Source organism: Typopeltis vanoorti, chromosome 24, assembly GCF_054136105.1.
Source record: "Typopeltis vanoorti isolate ZY-2024b chromosome 24, IOZ_Tvanoo_1.0, whole genome shotgun sequence".
Lineage (NCBI taxonomy): Eukaryota > Metazoa > Arthropoda > Arachnida > Uropygi > Thelyphonidae > Typopeltis > Typopeltis vanoorti.
The window spans coordinates 86096944-86111169 of record NC_143572.1 but is presented as its reverse complement, the minus strand read 5'-3'; positions in this window follow the sequence as shown (position 1 = coordinate 86111169).

Genomic DNA, 14226 nt, shown 5'->3' with positions numbered 1-14226 from the left:
ATGAGGCCAGGGATTTGGGAGTGTTGGTGGATAGGGAATTGAATTTTAGGTGGCACATTGAAAAAGTGACTAAAATAGCTCACCAAATCATTTGGCTTCTGAAAAATACTTTAACATGCAGAGACAAACAAGTTGTTGTTCCTCTGTATTGAGCCTTGATAAGACCCCATCTGGACTACTGTGCCCAGTTATGGGCACCCGGGTTTCTTCGTGATGGGGAGGAAGTGGAGATGATCCAGAGACGAGTGACCAAGGTGATAAGAGGTCTGTGGAATGAACCTTATGAGAATAGGTTGAAGATTTGTGGGTTTCAGAAATTGGTCGATAGGCGAAGGAGGGGTGATATGATTGAGACATTCAAATTACTGAAGGGTTTCTATAAGGTTGATCCAGAAGATATTTTTGAAAATATGACTGGTGGTGGGAGGACTAGGGGCCATGAATGGAAGCTGGGCAAGAGCGCGGTTGAGAAGGGTGTTAGAGCTAGGTTTTTTACTTCGAGAGTAGTGAATGAGTGGAATAAGCTGCCTGAGTCTGTTGTGGGTGCTACGACCGTGAATTAGTTCAAGGCAAGATATGATAGATACTGTGTTAATGTCGAATAGTTGTTCTTGACATGATGTTAGGGCCTCCCTCGACGAGTCTTCCCACTCCTTGGAGTTTCCCAGAACAACAACAATAATAATAATAATAATAATAATAATAATAATAATAATAATAATAATAAAATCAGCTAACGCCTTTTTATTCCCGTATACGGGAGTAGGCGAGGCCATTTAGCCCTATCTAACTTTTGGAGACTGAGTGGGCAGTTCAATCTCCAATGGTACCCTATCAGAGACAGATGGCCCAAAGCTATCACTAATTAAGCGGTACGCAGTGAAGAGAGACGGCGCAAATGTGCCGCCAAGTCGTGGTCTCTAACGCTAACATAATATATTGAATATCTGAAATAATGTGGGTTCTACGGTCGATTTTCTTGAGTTTACAGGACGAAAAACCCGAGTTTCCTGGAGGAAAAACCTGCTTGCCCGTGCCAAAGATCGACTAACTCGGGAACCGGTCGAAAAAAGGCTTAGAAAAATTTCCTCTAGTCGACGACTAGATTCGAAATGAAGTCTTCCTTCGTGCGGCCAAGCGCGGTGGTGTGCAAACGCCACATCCACTGAGCTACACAGGCTCATAATAATAATAATAATAATAATAATAATTATTATTATTATTATTATTATAGTCCAAAAACTCATCAAGGGAGGGCACCTACTCTACAATTCTGTCTCCACCACTCAATCCTCCAACTACAACAATCCTCATCATCTACTGCCCACCACCACCACTAGAATTTTCACAGACAATCACAAACATCCATGCCCACGGCGGGATTCGAACCTGCAGCCTTTTGGCTGGAGAGCAGATACTCAAACCCCTCGGCCAAGCAGGTTAGCATAAAACATATAAGCATAAAACAGAAAGGAAGTAGTTTCCTACATGGGACTATCATTGGGTATCCATCTGGACAATGAACTAAAGAGGGATTAACTAGAAATTCGGAATATAACCGAAAAATCTTTGTTTGGTGTTTGGATAATAGGTATCCAAATATATCACAAAGGCTTGGTGATCGCTAATGGAAACAGACTTCCTGCTGGTATACTCAGGAAACCAGAGCTAACATCAAAACCATTTGAATGTATTAAAACAGTGGTTCTCAAAGTTTTTACCTCTGAGCCCCACCTGACACGAGAAAGCACTGTCAGCCGACCCCCCCCCCCCTCCGGTTTTATTTATCAAAATAGAAGCCATACTAAGTTTGATTATTCAGTTTATTCTGAAATTCAGTAATATCTGAAATTCTTATGCAAATTGTGTCATTAGAGAGGGGGATATTTTTCAATTATTGAGCAGAAGAGTCACTGAACATTGTTGATACCATGTCAATCGCTGTTGGTAAAATCAGTGTTTCTGCAATTGTGTGTGGTTTCTTATATTTAGCAATTCTATGAGAAACTTGATAAGATAAGAGGCTAAAAGAGCTTTGAAAGTGACATTTGTAGTTTTATCAAAGTTCTGTTGGGTGGACTTCAAGCCACTAAGCTTTTTAACAAAAAAAAAAAATGTTTTGGTTTATTTGCAAACTCAGGATGTTTGGTTTTAAAATGGCTCTTTAATTTGCTAGGTTTCATACTATCTGCAGCTAAAATACTTAAACAGATTACACATTGCGGACGTTTTTCATCATTGATTACAGTTTTCGTAAAGTCTAGTGATAAATAGTTCTCATCATACCTTCTTGTTTTCACACTCCGAGTAGCTTCTTTGCCACCACTTGTTGAAGAAGCACTCTTAGCTTCATTTCTATCATTATTCAGGAAACGCTTCGTAATCAATTGTTCATAATCAAGTCAACTTTAAGAGGTAAACAAATCAGCACAATTGCACTGAAACAAGCGCCAATGGGCTGTCATTAAGTCGCTGTTTTCAGCTGCGTGTGTATAGTGCTGCCTTGAAGAGGATGCGGCCGCTGCCGAACTATCAACACCACCTCTGGCACACACGTTTTATAAGTGCGACTGAAGAAAATAATTATTAGTTATTTTGAAATTCATGATAATTAAAACCAGTATCATCAAAAGTTTTTCTTTCTGCATTTTTATTTGTTGTTATTTTTAAAACTGATTTAGGGCAGTTTTAATTTTTATCTGTAGGAAAGTATGCCGCATCCCCCTTTCAAGCTATTCGCGCCCCCTGGTGGTCGCGCCCCACAGTTTCAGAACCACTGCATTAAAACAAATAAAGAAGCATATCACGGCCACATGACTGGTGTTACTAAAAGGAAGTAGATTAAATCAAATATGATACTGTCTAATAATTATATGATGTTATATTCAGACAATATAGTGGTATCTGGAGGAGAAAAGAGTAGACATAATACTCAACACATCATATGAAATAAACTCCGTCTATGGAAAGCAGTCTCATATATAAAGTGATGAGGGAAGGTTTCAGAATGGAACATTAGACGATGACATTATTCGAACCAATTCAACCACTGAAGATTATTATAAGACAGATACAAGAATATTTCGATTAATCAGAGAGAGCATATGACAAAGCAAAAAAACCTGGTTCTTTGAAGATGTATAGAGTAGAGTAGTAAATGAAAACCCAATTTAGAAATTTGGGAAAAAGAGAAAACCTAATAACAGTGGTATGTACCTAATGGATTTCTCTTGAAGGCATGGTTATTTAATATCAACAATATGTTCCACCGGAAAAGATAGATATACACTTGTGTATATCTATCTTTTATATATTTAAAATTATCTTAATATATAAAAATTTAAATATATCTTTTACATATTTATCTATAGATATTGACAACACACACACACACACACACACACACACACACACACACACACACACACACACACACACACACACACACACACACACACACACACACACACACACACACACACACACACACACACACACACACACACACACACACACACACACACACACACACACACACACACACACACACAGAGAGAGAGAGAGAGAGAACAAAAGAATAAGACAAGAAAAGCCTGATTATGTTGTAGTTCATAACAATATTATTATTATTATTATTATTATTATTATTATTATTATTATTATTATTATACAGGTATCTCCATGGAGTCAGAAGACTCATCAAGAGGGATCCAACATTCAGACGATATCTATCATTCACTGATGAAGCACCCATAACCAACTCTGGCACCACATTCCACACATTCACCATCGTTCAAGCAAAAACATTTAGTCCTAACACATTTGCTAATCACAGCCTTACATGACTGGAACTTTTGACCCCTTGTTCTTTCACTTCTTGCCATGTACTAAAAAAGTCTTCAATGTCAATCATATAAAACCCCCTTACTAATTTCGATGTTTCTATGATATCTCTTCTTTTTCGCTCACCAGGTATTCTTTGAACCCAGGCCTCTAGACCGTCATATTCTCAAATAGAGCATTCCACAGACCTGCCATAATCTTTGTCGCTCGCCTCTGGATCTTCTCCACCCTTTCATCCTCACGGAATCCGGAAGTCCAGATCTGTGTGCAGTAGTCAAGATGTGGCTTTATTAAATCATTCTATAGAATAACAACAACTTCTCTATCCCGGCTTGTTACTGTATTCTTCGATAGCCACGTAATCTGATGTGCTGTTTTGGTTACATCCCAACATGTATTTCTAATTTCAGCCATCTATTCACAATCACAGCCAAATCCCTGGTCTCATCAATTTCTGCTCACAGATCTGGACTCTTTTGATCTCTACCCAAAGTGCATTACCTTACACTTAACTACATTAAATTAGCAGCAATTCACCTTTGTCCATACTGCTAGTCTGTTTAAATCTTACTTACAGGATCTCTACATCATTTACCATTGTTCTTTCCAGATCTGTCATACGTGAGTATTTTCCATTAAATAAATTCTTATATCACTTATGTATAAACTAAACAGTAGAGGACCAGGTATCTAGTTCTGTGAAACACAACCAGTACCATCTTTTTCCTAGACTTAACTCCTCCATAAACCACTCTTTGATATCTGTATATCAGCCACACTCTAATCCAAATCACCAAATTTACATCAATCCCCATTTGCTCCTATTATACAGCAGAATTCTATCGCGAACCTTTCTAAATGCCTTTGCAAAATCTAGCAAACCACTGAGTAACTATTTCCCTTATCCAACCATGCTGCCCCTTATAGAGTATCATATTCTTATCCACCCAGTCCTGAATTCTGTCTTTCGATAATTTCTCCCACACCCTTACCCCACTCCTGAGATGATGATTGGTCTATAAATTACTACTTGCCTTTTTTATGTAATGAGATTATTTGCCCTATTTCCACACAATGGCACCTTCCCAATAAAGCTTATATTAAACTTGGTCAGAGGAGCTGATAATTTCTTTGTACATTCTATAACACATACGCTGATATGCCATCTCATCCCACGGCTGTGATCGTATTGAGGTTCTGCAATATTTTAAGCGCCTCCATTTCTTCAACCACTATTTTCTTATCAGTCAATGTCGCCTTCTAGACCAGTGATGGCGAACCTTTTTACCCAGGTGTGTCAAACTTTTTTTTTTAAATATTGACGTTGTTGATGAGCCACTTGCATACATGCATTATAAATTTAACTACATAATCATAGTTGGTGACTTATACATATCATATTAGGCTGTTTATTTAATAGAACATTGATATAAAATGTATTAATTCATATTATACGATTAATTTAATAAACTGAATTTACAAACTTAAATTACATTTAATGACTTTTCTGTTGTTGACTACTGGTAGAAAGGTCTTTCAATGAACAAACCTGCCTTCGCCTTAACTGAGAGCGATCTTACACGATTTATCGCAGTTTTTTCATCAGAATACCAATATTTTTCAACATCCAAGGTGTGTCACCTGAAACCCTCAAGTGTGTTAGTGCTGACACGCGTGTCATAGGTTCTTCATCACTGCTCTAGAAGGTACACACGTTTAAAATGCTCACTCAGTAATTCAACTGTTTCGTTTCATTCTGTTACTACCCATTATCGGCACTTTTTAAAGTCAATATTCCAAGTCATCCTACTTTTACTTGCTAAATAGCGAAAGAATTCTGTGGGATTTCTTTTGGCTTTGTCAGCTAGCTTTCCCTCATAATTACATTTGCCTTCCTTAGCATACTGTACGGTTACCCTTCTTGCCTGCTCTTTATACTACTCATGGGCTGCTGATTACATTTTTATTTATAATCTCTCTACAACATTTTCTTTGAGTACAATCCTACTTAATGAACTTATTCATCCATTGAACTCCTACATGATTATCCTTCTGAATCTAGGTATACATTCAGATACTGCTTTCTTCAAACATGCTTTGACCAGCTCACAGACACTACCAGCATCACTCTCCCCTGCAAATTCTAATGTCATGGCTCTGCAGAAAACGTTCCACTCAACTGGAAATAATATTCCTTCTTAATAGAAAATTCTCCATATCTATCAATATCCTAGGTCGAAACTACATGATCACTTTCCCTAAGCGAGGCAGCATAGCTAGATTGGTTTGTGTTAAGTTCTCTGATGCAATGATCATATCCAGTGCTCTTAAACAATGTTTTCCCTCCATAACATGTTGCCTCAGGTAATTATCTCTCAGCAGCTATATAAATTCCATTTCCTTCTCTGTCTGTGACCGTTCCTCCTCCCAGTCTATATCCCCACAGTTGAATGCCCAATAATAATTACTCAACCCGTACTCGTCATGCTAATTTGCGAGTGCTTGTCATCAACGTTCGTCCTCATAACTCCTGGATTATACGGGAAATCTTGGCCTCTATCTCGCACCAGATAACTTCAAATGAACAATACTCCCTCTGAATCTCTGACCCGTGACGTACTTCTACTTTTTTTTAGCTTTAATTCCTCTGCTATCATTAGCAAACCTCCTCCCATATCTTGTTTCTTCTATTCTCTCTGAAGACACTACATCATTTGCATTCTATTCCTATGACTATATTGTCTTCAGTCAGTCACATCTCACTAATGCCTATAACTTTCAGCTGAGTTTTGCTGACCAATGCCAAAAACTCTTCAATCTTATTTGAAATACTTCTGACATTAGGATATACACATAATGTCATAAAGGTGTATAAACTGCAACACTCCCTGCATCCCACAACCTCCCTTACAGCTTCTGTCACTCAGCTCACTAAAATTAACCTGAGGTGCTACATGTTGATCATATGACGACTCTCCCATTCACTAAACTCTAGGTTAGCTGGGCCCACGTTCGCCGCGTGATCCCTAAATATTGTGGTTTCCCTGAATTTGTACTTTCGAACTAGTGTTGAAGAACAGGTTGTGAAGACTGCTGACAACAAATCCATTCAGATGCAAGCCATTCACCTTATATAAATCCTTCTGTCCATCAAACTCACTCCACAATACCACAAACACTACTAAAGCATTCGTCCTGCACATTCTGCGTAATGACTCCTTCGCCGTCATAGCAATCCATTTCAGGTCGCGTCTACCATTAACCATTAACGCTAGTGTCAGGATGGGTGAAGCACAAGTGCTTTTCATATTCCCCTCTGTCAGTGATGAGAGTTATTTGAGAAAGGAGATTTTGTGAGCAATTCAGTTCTCCCTCTGGGGGAAGTTGTATTAGATATGATCAGGTGGGAGTAGAATAGCCTTCAGTCTTTTATATTTGTAGTAATCTATTTCATTGTAATTGACAGCTTGTACGATCAGCGGGTTTGAACGTGAACTTGACGAAGAATTTTTCTACGAGATCGCTGAGAAGGGAGGAAATGTATGGAATGCCGGTTTCTCGATGAATCTGTGAATTTCTGATAAACCACGGGGCGTAGAGAATCATTCGCAGGCATTTATTTTGGATTCTTTGTAGTTTTGAAATGTTTGATCGTGAAGTGTGACTCCATGCTGGTGAGGCATAGGTAATAACTGGACGTATTACCATCCGGTAAAGAAGCAATTTATTATGTAAGTTTAATTTACTCTTGCGGTTGATCATTCGGTAGAATTGTGCAATGACTTTTGAAGTATTGGAGCCAATGAGATTGATATGTTTGCTAAAAAGGAGTTTCTTGTCCAACAATACCCCAAGGTATTTGGTCTCTGATTCCCATGGAATCTTTTGACCAGAGAGCGAGATGTCTTCTTTAATGCAGATCTTTCTTCTTGAGAACAGCATAGCTAAGCTATTGAGGGGGTTTATCTGAATCCTCCAGTTGGTGAACCAGATTACTAGCGCGTTGATACTTCCTTGAAGTCTAGTGATTGCTAGACGAGGGCTGAGCGACCTTGCTAGAATAGCGGTGTCGTCGGCATAGAAGGCCGTAATGGTTGTTCTTGAATTGAGAGGGATGTCTGACATGTAAGTTGTGAAAAGTATTGGGGCCAGAAGAGAACCCTGAGGCACTCCAGCCAGGATTTTGCGATTTGATGACACAATTCCGTTGAGTTTTACTTGCATGTATCTTTCACTAATGTATGAGTATATAAGTTTCACTGGTTTAATTGGGATATTGTTTTCAATTAGTTTGAAGATAAAGGCTTGATGATCAAAGGCCTTGGCAACATCTAAAAATATAGCAGCAGTGTGAAGGTGCCGGTCAAAACCATCGGTTATATGTTCTGTTAGTTGGTGAATTTGTTGCACTGTATTGTGGTCTTCGCGAAACCCAAATTGCTCATTTGGAATTATTTTCTGTTTGTCCACTGCTGATGTCGCGTCTACCACACATTTCATACTTTTTAATACGGACGGAAAGAACACTTTTTTCGCGTCTGTGTTTTGCCGCTTATTGACACTATTTCAGAAAAAAAATGTTCACAGAGTGTTGTATTAGGAAGTCATCACCATTTAGTTTGGGGCACAATAAACAAATGAATATCTACAAGAAAAATATTTAAAATAAAACGATAAAAACCCTAAAGCTTCTTATTCCCCAATGAGAGTAGGCAAGGCCATTTTCTCCTAAATTTTCAAGAATAATGATCAGCCAATCATAACCCTAAATCGGTCATAGAGAGCTGCCCGAAGGTTATCAATGAATTTTAATAGGCATCCAGAAAGGAAAGTATGGTAAAAAAAACTGGCATCATTTTGTGTTCTCTAAAGCTGGCACCAGTATTTATTGTCCGAAATTTTGTATGAGTTCTAAGATTGATTTTCTTGTGTTGCGAAATTAAGAACCGAAGTTCCCATGAGGAAAAATCAACTTGCTCGGGTGAGAGATTGACTGACACAAGACCTCTCGTCGAAGGTAGAATTAGATAAATTTTCTGTACTACTTAGCGACTGGAATAGAAATTACAACACTCTTTCAGCAAAGCATTGTGTATCCATGTGCTATTGCAATAAGCCTAGAGAAATGCATAGAATTTTAAATAGATTCAACTCGTGCGCTTTTCACAAGTGAATTGTACATACAAGTACAAATATTACTCAAAAATATAAAATAGTTTTAAACAATAACAAATCTTGTGATGGAGACTGAACTGCCCACTCAGACTCCAGAAAGCTAGATAGGGTATAAAGGCCTCGCCTACTCCCTATAAGGGAATAAAAGGCATTAGCTGATTTATTTATTAAAAGAGGCCTGTGTAGCTCAGTGGAAGTGGCGCTTGCATCCTTAGCTTACATCACTTAGCTGCTCGAAGTTAGACTTAGGTTAAAGGCTAGTCGCCGACTGGAGGAACTTTTTCTAAGCCTATCTTCGACCGGTTCCCGAGTTAGTCGATCTGTGGCACAGACAAGCGTGTTTTTCCTCCCAGAAACTCGGGGTTTTTTGTCCGTACTGTAGTACCCACATTATTTCAGACAATAACATATCCTGTTAGGGTTAGGCAGAAAGAGATGACAACACCTGTTTGCTGGTCTCTTCATCAGTAGCCACTTAAAATTAGTGATAGACATGGGCCAGCAATCTCTGATTGGCTTCAGATGGAGATTGAACAGCTCACTCCATCTCCAAAAGCTAGATAGGATATAAAGGCCACACCTACTCCCTATTAGGGAATAAAGGGCATTAGCTGGTTTATTTATTTTTATTTAAATCTTGTATGCATTAAAATTTGAAAAGTCCACATACCCTCAATGTGCCATTTACATTTCATATTCGAAAATCTTTATTTCTCTTTGCATTTTTTCCTGCTGCTTCTTTATTCCATTGTAACCCAGAAGACCAAATCTCCATGGAATAATCTACTTTGGATGATATCAAGGCCTTGGATATAGGCGAAATGACATCCATATTCCTACAAATCAATGATCGTTCTGGCAGTGCAATTATTCCATGAGCTATATTTGCAATTTTTTGCTGTTCTACCTCTGATGTTCAACTTCTTATCCATCATCACTCCAACATTCCTCTGGTCATGTACTCCAAATATAACTCCACAAATATAAGATGCCGTTCGCAATCTCATTAGGCCAAAGAATGCACCTTTACCCTTACACAGATTGAATTGCCATTTGCGCACATATACAACCTATTTGAAATCATTCTGCTTGTGCTACGCGTACTCGTTCATGTTAATAGCATCCCTGATTGCATTGAATATTATGCACGTCAGCAATCAAATGAAAATATCTTGTCAGGTACTTTTTAAGTATTATTAATGTAGAGATTAAACAATGATAGCGTTCAATGACTGATCCTTGAGGCACGTCACTAGTCATGTTATTTCTGGTGAATTCATACCTCCTCCCCATTACCACTCACTTATGCCTGACCATCAATATTCCACTATACTGAAGCCAACAGTGTAAATTAGAAACAAATAGTGCATCTCCGGTTTATTTGAAGCGTCTCATGTGCTATCCTATGAAATGCCTGAAGAAAGTCGCATTGTGTCATAGAGCATCCATTCCTTTTGTCGAACTCAAGCATAATATTATTAAAAATATAAGAAATAACTCAGCCATGATAAAACCCCTGGTGTTCCGTGTGAAACAGACTGGTGTCCAAAACCTAAGAAAGAACACCATTTCTGAGGATTAAAACCGAAAATTCAGACGAATCGACTTGTGGCAATCAGTATAACTGACGATTTTGAGTATTTTATTCCTTTACAAAAAGAGCTTCCTTCAAACATGATTCGCTCACCATAGCCTTTTGACTTTTATCCTGTTGAGGGATACCCTTTTGAGCGCGATTTGAAAATTTGAATGTGTACAAAGCGTACACATTCAAATGTCACTTGGTAGCTCTCAATAGGATAAAAGTGAAAACGCTATGATAAGCGAATTGTGTTGGAAGGAGGCTCTTTTTGCAAAGGAATAAAGTTGCAAACTTGGAGGTCTTATAAAGTCTCAAATTATCTCGATGATTTCATACAGGAAAGAATTACCGAAAGCCTGAAGAAGGCCACAGAATTACTGATATTGCTGGAGAGTTTGGAATCTCAGAGGGCGTTCTAGCCAAGCTCTGGGCAGCGTTTCATTCGAATGCAATGTATTCATTCCATATTTTTTATTCATTCCATATGTAATTTCATTCCATACGTTTGTTAAGAGGTCGCCATCGCTCTACCGAAGAGCATGAAGATAGATTTTTGGTTATAACAGCAAAACGTAATCGACGCACCATGGTACATAAGCTTGCAAATGGCTCCGTTCAATTACAAGTACCCGAATATCTCGACAAATTGTGACAGGAAGTCTGCGACAAGTAGGCCTATACGAACGAAGGGTGCATCCCTTTATCCAGAAGTCGTTGTAGAGTACATTTTCAATGGTACTGTATCCATAAAAAATGGACAAGGCACCGATGGACTTATGTACTCTTTGCAGATGATTCGTTTTAGTCTTTCCCCCGATTCTCGATCACACTTGATCTGGCGTGATAGTGGTACTACTTGCCATCGCGAGAATTTTCTTGAAAGGGATATAACGGTGCTGGGGTCTTGGTATGAAGAGATATTTTGCGTAATGGACATACCGAGCTACAACTGCTGGAAAAACGAACTATGACTGGTGAACAATATCGGATCGATGTTTTTCAGCATCATGTTCGATTGTCCCGTGGTGCTGTAAGCGAAGAATTCCTTTTTATGAAAATGCGATACCACATCGTACACGAGCAGAGGAAGCACTTTCGGAGACCAAGATATTAATAGAATAGAGTGGCCAACATGCTTCTTGCCAGATCTGAACCCCATAAAGTACGTTTGGGATCCAATAAGGAGACGCACTGCTGCTCGAAATTACCCTCCAGAAAATAAGACCTCATTATTGCTTTGAAGGACGAGTGGGAGAGTTTGCCTCAAGAATTCCTGAATCACTTGGTGCTAAGCATGGTTATACTCTCAATACTGAAATGTCTCTCGTCATAGTTTTCGGTAAGCACTGTACATCATTCCTTAATTACATCCTTAGGAAATTTGTAACTTTTGCCCAAAACGTATTGAATTTAATTTGTACGAAATTTCTAGCACGTTTTTTTGTGATGTATAATTTATTAGTATGCTGGCAATAAATTATGTCCACGTTTGGCTGTATCCATGAAATTTTTTTGAAATATAGATAAAAATGTAGTTTGCCCTTAGCTTTTGGACACGAGTATATCTCGTCTCTCAACCCATATCTCTATGCGACTTCTTACCGACATCACCATGAATACGTCTTCCCTTTCTTATCGGAGAGTTTCTTGGCTTATTCAAAGTATACAACTAATCATTAGCCTAACTGGTTCAGTTGTGAGCATTCCTAACGGATTGTTTATGGGATGGCGAGTTTAAGACGACCAGGGGAGTCATGCATATATATATGCATGACTCCAGTGGTATCCAATATATCTTTCCTTATTGTAGTTAACGATATAACCTTTCTTAATTCTAGTTAAAACAAATTCTAGATAAAAAATTCTAGATAAAACAAAAAGACAAACAAAGATTAACAACAGCAGAAATGAAGTTTATGAGAAAAACTGCAAAGTATACCCTATTTGATCACAAAAGAAACGAAGATATTATGAAAGAACTAAACCAAGAACCAGTAATTGAAAAAATTAAAAAATATAAACATAGATGGATGGAACACGTTCAAAGAATGAAAACAGAAAGATTACCAAAACAAGCCTTAAAGTACAAGCCATTAGGAAAAAGAAAACCAGGACGTCCTCTTAAACGATTCAACGATGACTTCTAAGGCCGGAACAGGCCATACTAGGCCTAAATCCTTGATATGTATGATGATGATGATGATGATAATTCTAGTTAAACATATATCGTTTTTCTAATTGGCCCTGCCGTATACTTAATAACTTCCGAGATCAGTACGGCGTGATCTCTATCACCAGCTGGTGGAAACAACATTCTTAAATGAATCCCCCCACTCCCCTTCTGATATTATGATCGAATATTTCAAGCAGCCTGTGCTCCTTCACAGGCTGCTTGAAAATCTTACCCCCAATATCTCGATAAATTCTCTTTCAATCTTATCATGAGTATTCTCTGCTACCTAATTGATATTCAGATAATTGTCATTCCGATGCACAAAATATGTAGGCTGTTCAATAAGTAATAAGACTATATTTATACAGAAAACAGATTACCTTTAGTCGTCATCATTTACATGGTCTTTTTCGAAGTAACTACCGTGAGACGCGATGCATTTGTCCCAACGTTGCGTCCACTTCTTAAACACATGTGAAAGTCCATTTTTTGAGAGTTATTTCAAAACTGCCTCTGCAGCTTTGTTGCTTTCGAAATGGCGGCCTCTTAGTGGTTTCTTGAGCTGAGGAAACAGCCAGAAATCGCACGGTGCGAGATCAGGACTGTATGGAGGATGTGGTAGGATATGTGTTGTTCTTCTGCAAAACGTCCACTACACAACCAGCAATATGTGGCCTTGCATTATCGTGGTGCAATAAGAAGCCATTCTTCAGCAATGGACGCTTCCTTTTGACGTGCTTGATGATAATCGCTGCTGTGTTGATCATTGTCTCTGTGATGGACGTTGAAGGTCTTCCACATTTTGCCTTCCTTCCTTAAAAGTTTTATGCCAGCGAAAAACACTTGCCCTCGACATTGCTTCATCGTGGAAAGCTTCACGTGTCATGTTAAAAGTGTACGATGCCGAATTTTGCAAACGCACACAAAATTTAATAGCATAACGCTGTTCCAAGAACGCTTCCATTTCGAAGACAGGTCGCGCCGAAACAAGCTTGCGTTTAGTCACGTGACACTCTGGCACATCAACCCGTATACGCCATCTATCAACCTCTTTTGTTAATACAGACAGCAACATTTCTTTATTCCACAGAAATTAATATTGTGATGAGTGGTTTCGCCACAGTAAAATTAGTCTTATTACTTATTGAACAGCCCACGTACAATCACTCCGTATCAAGTCAACGCCCGTGTCCTGTGGTGGAGCCTGTTTCCACAAAATTGGCTGTGGCCATACCAGCGAGTATTTGCTATAAACCGATACCTTCCTGTTTGGATGAAATTCCAACTAGACTACACCATGTTTGATTATCTTAATTGTTCAGAGAAGCACCACCTCCTGAATTACTGGAGGTCTGACTGCATATGCCATATTTGATAACCACAGGAGAAATTTCGATTTTTGTTCCCCTTGTCTTCTCCATAGCAGGTAGGTGATACCCATCGAGATCATTCC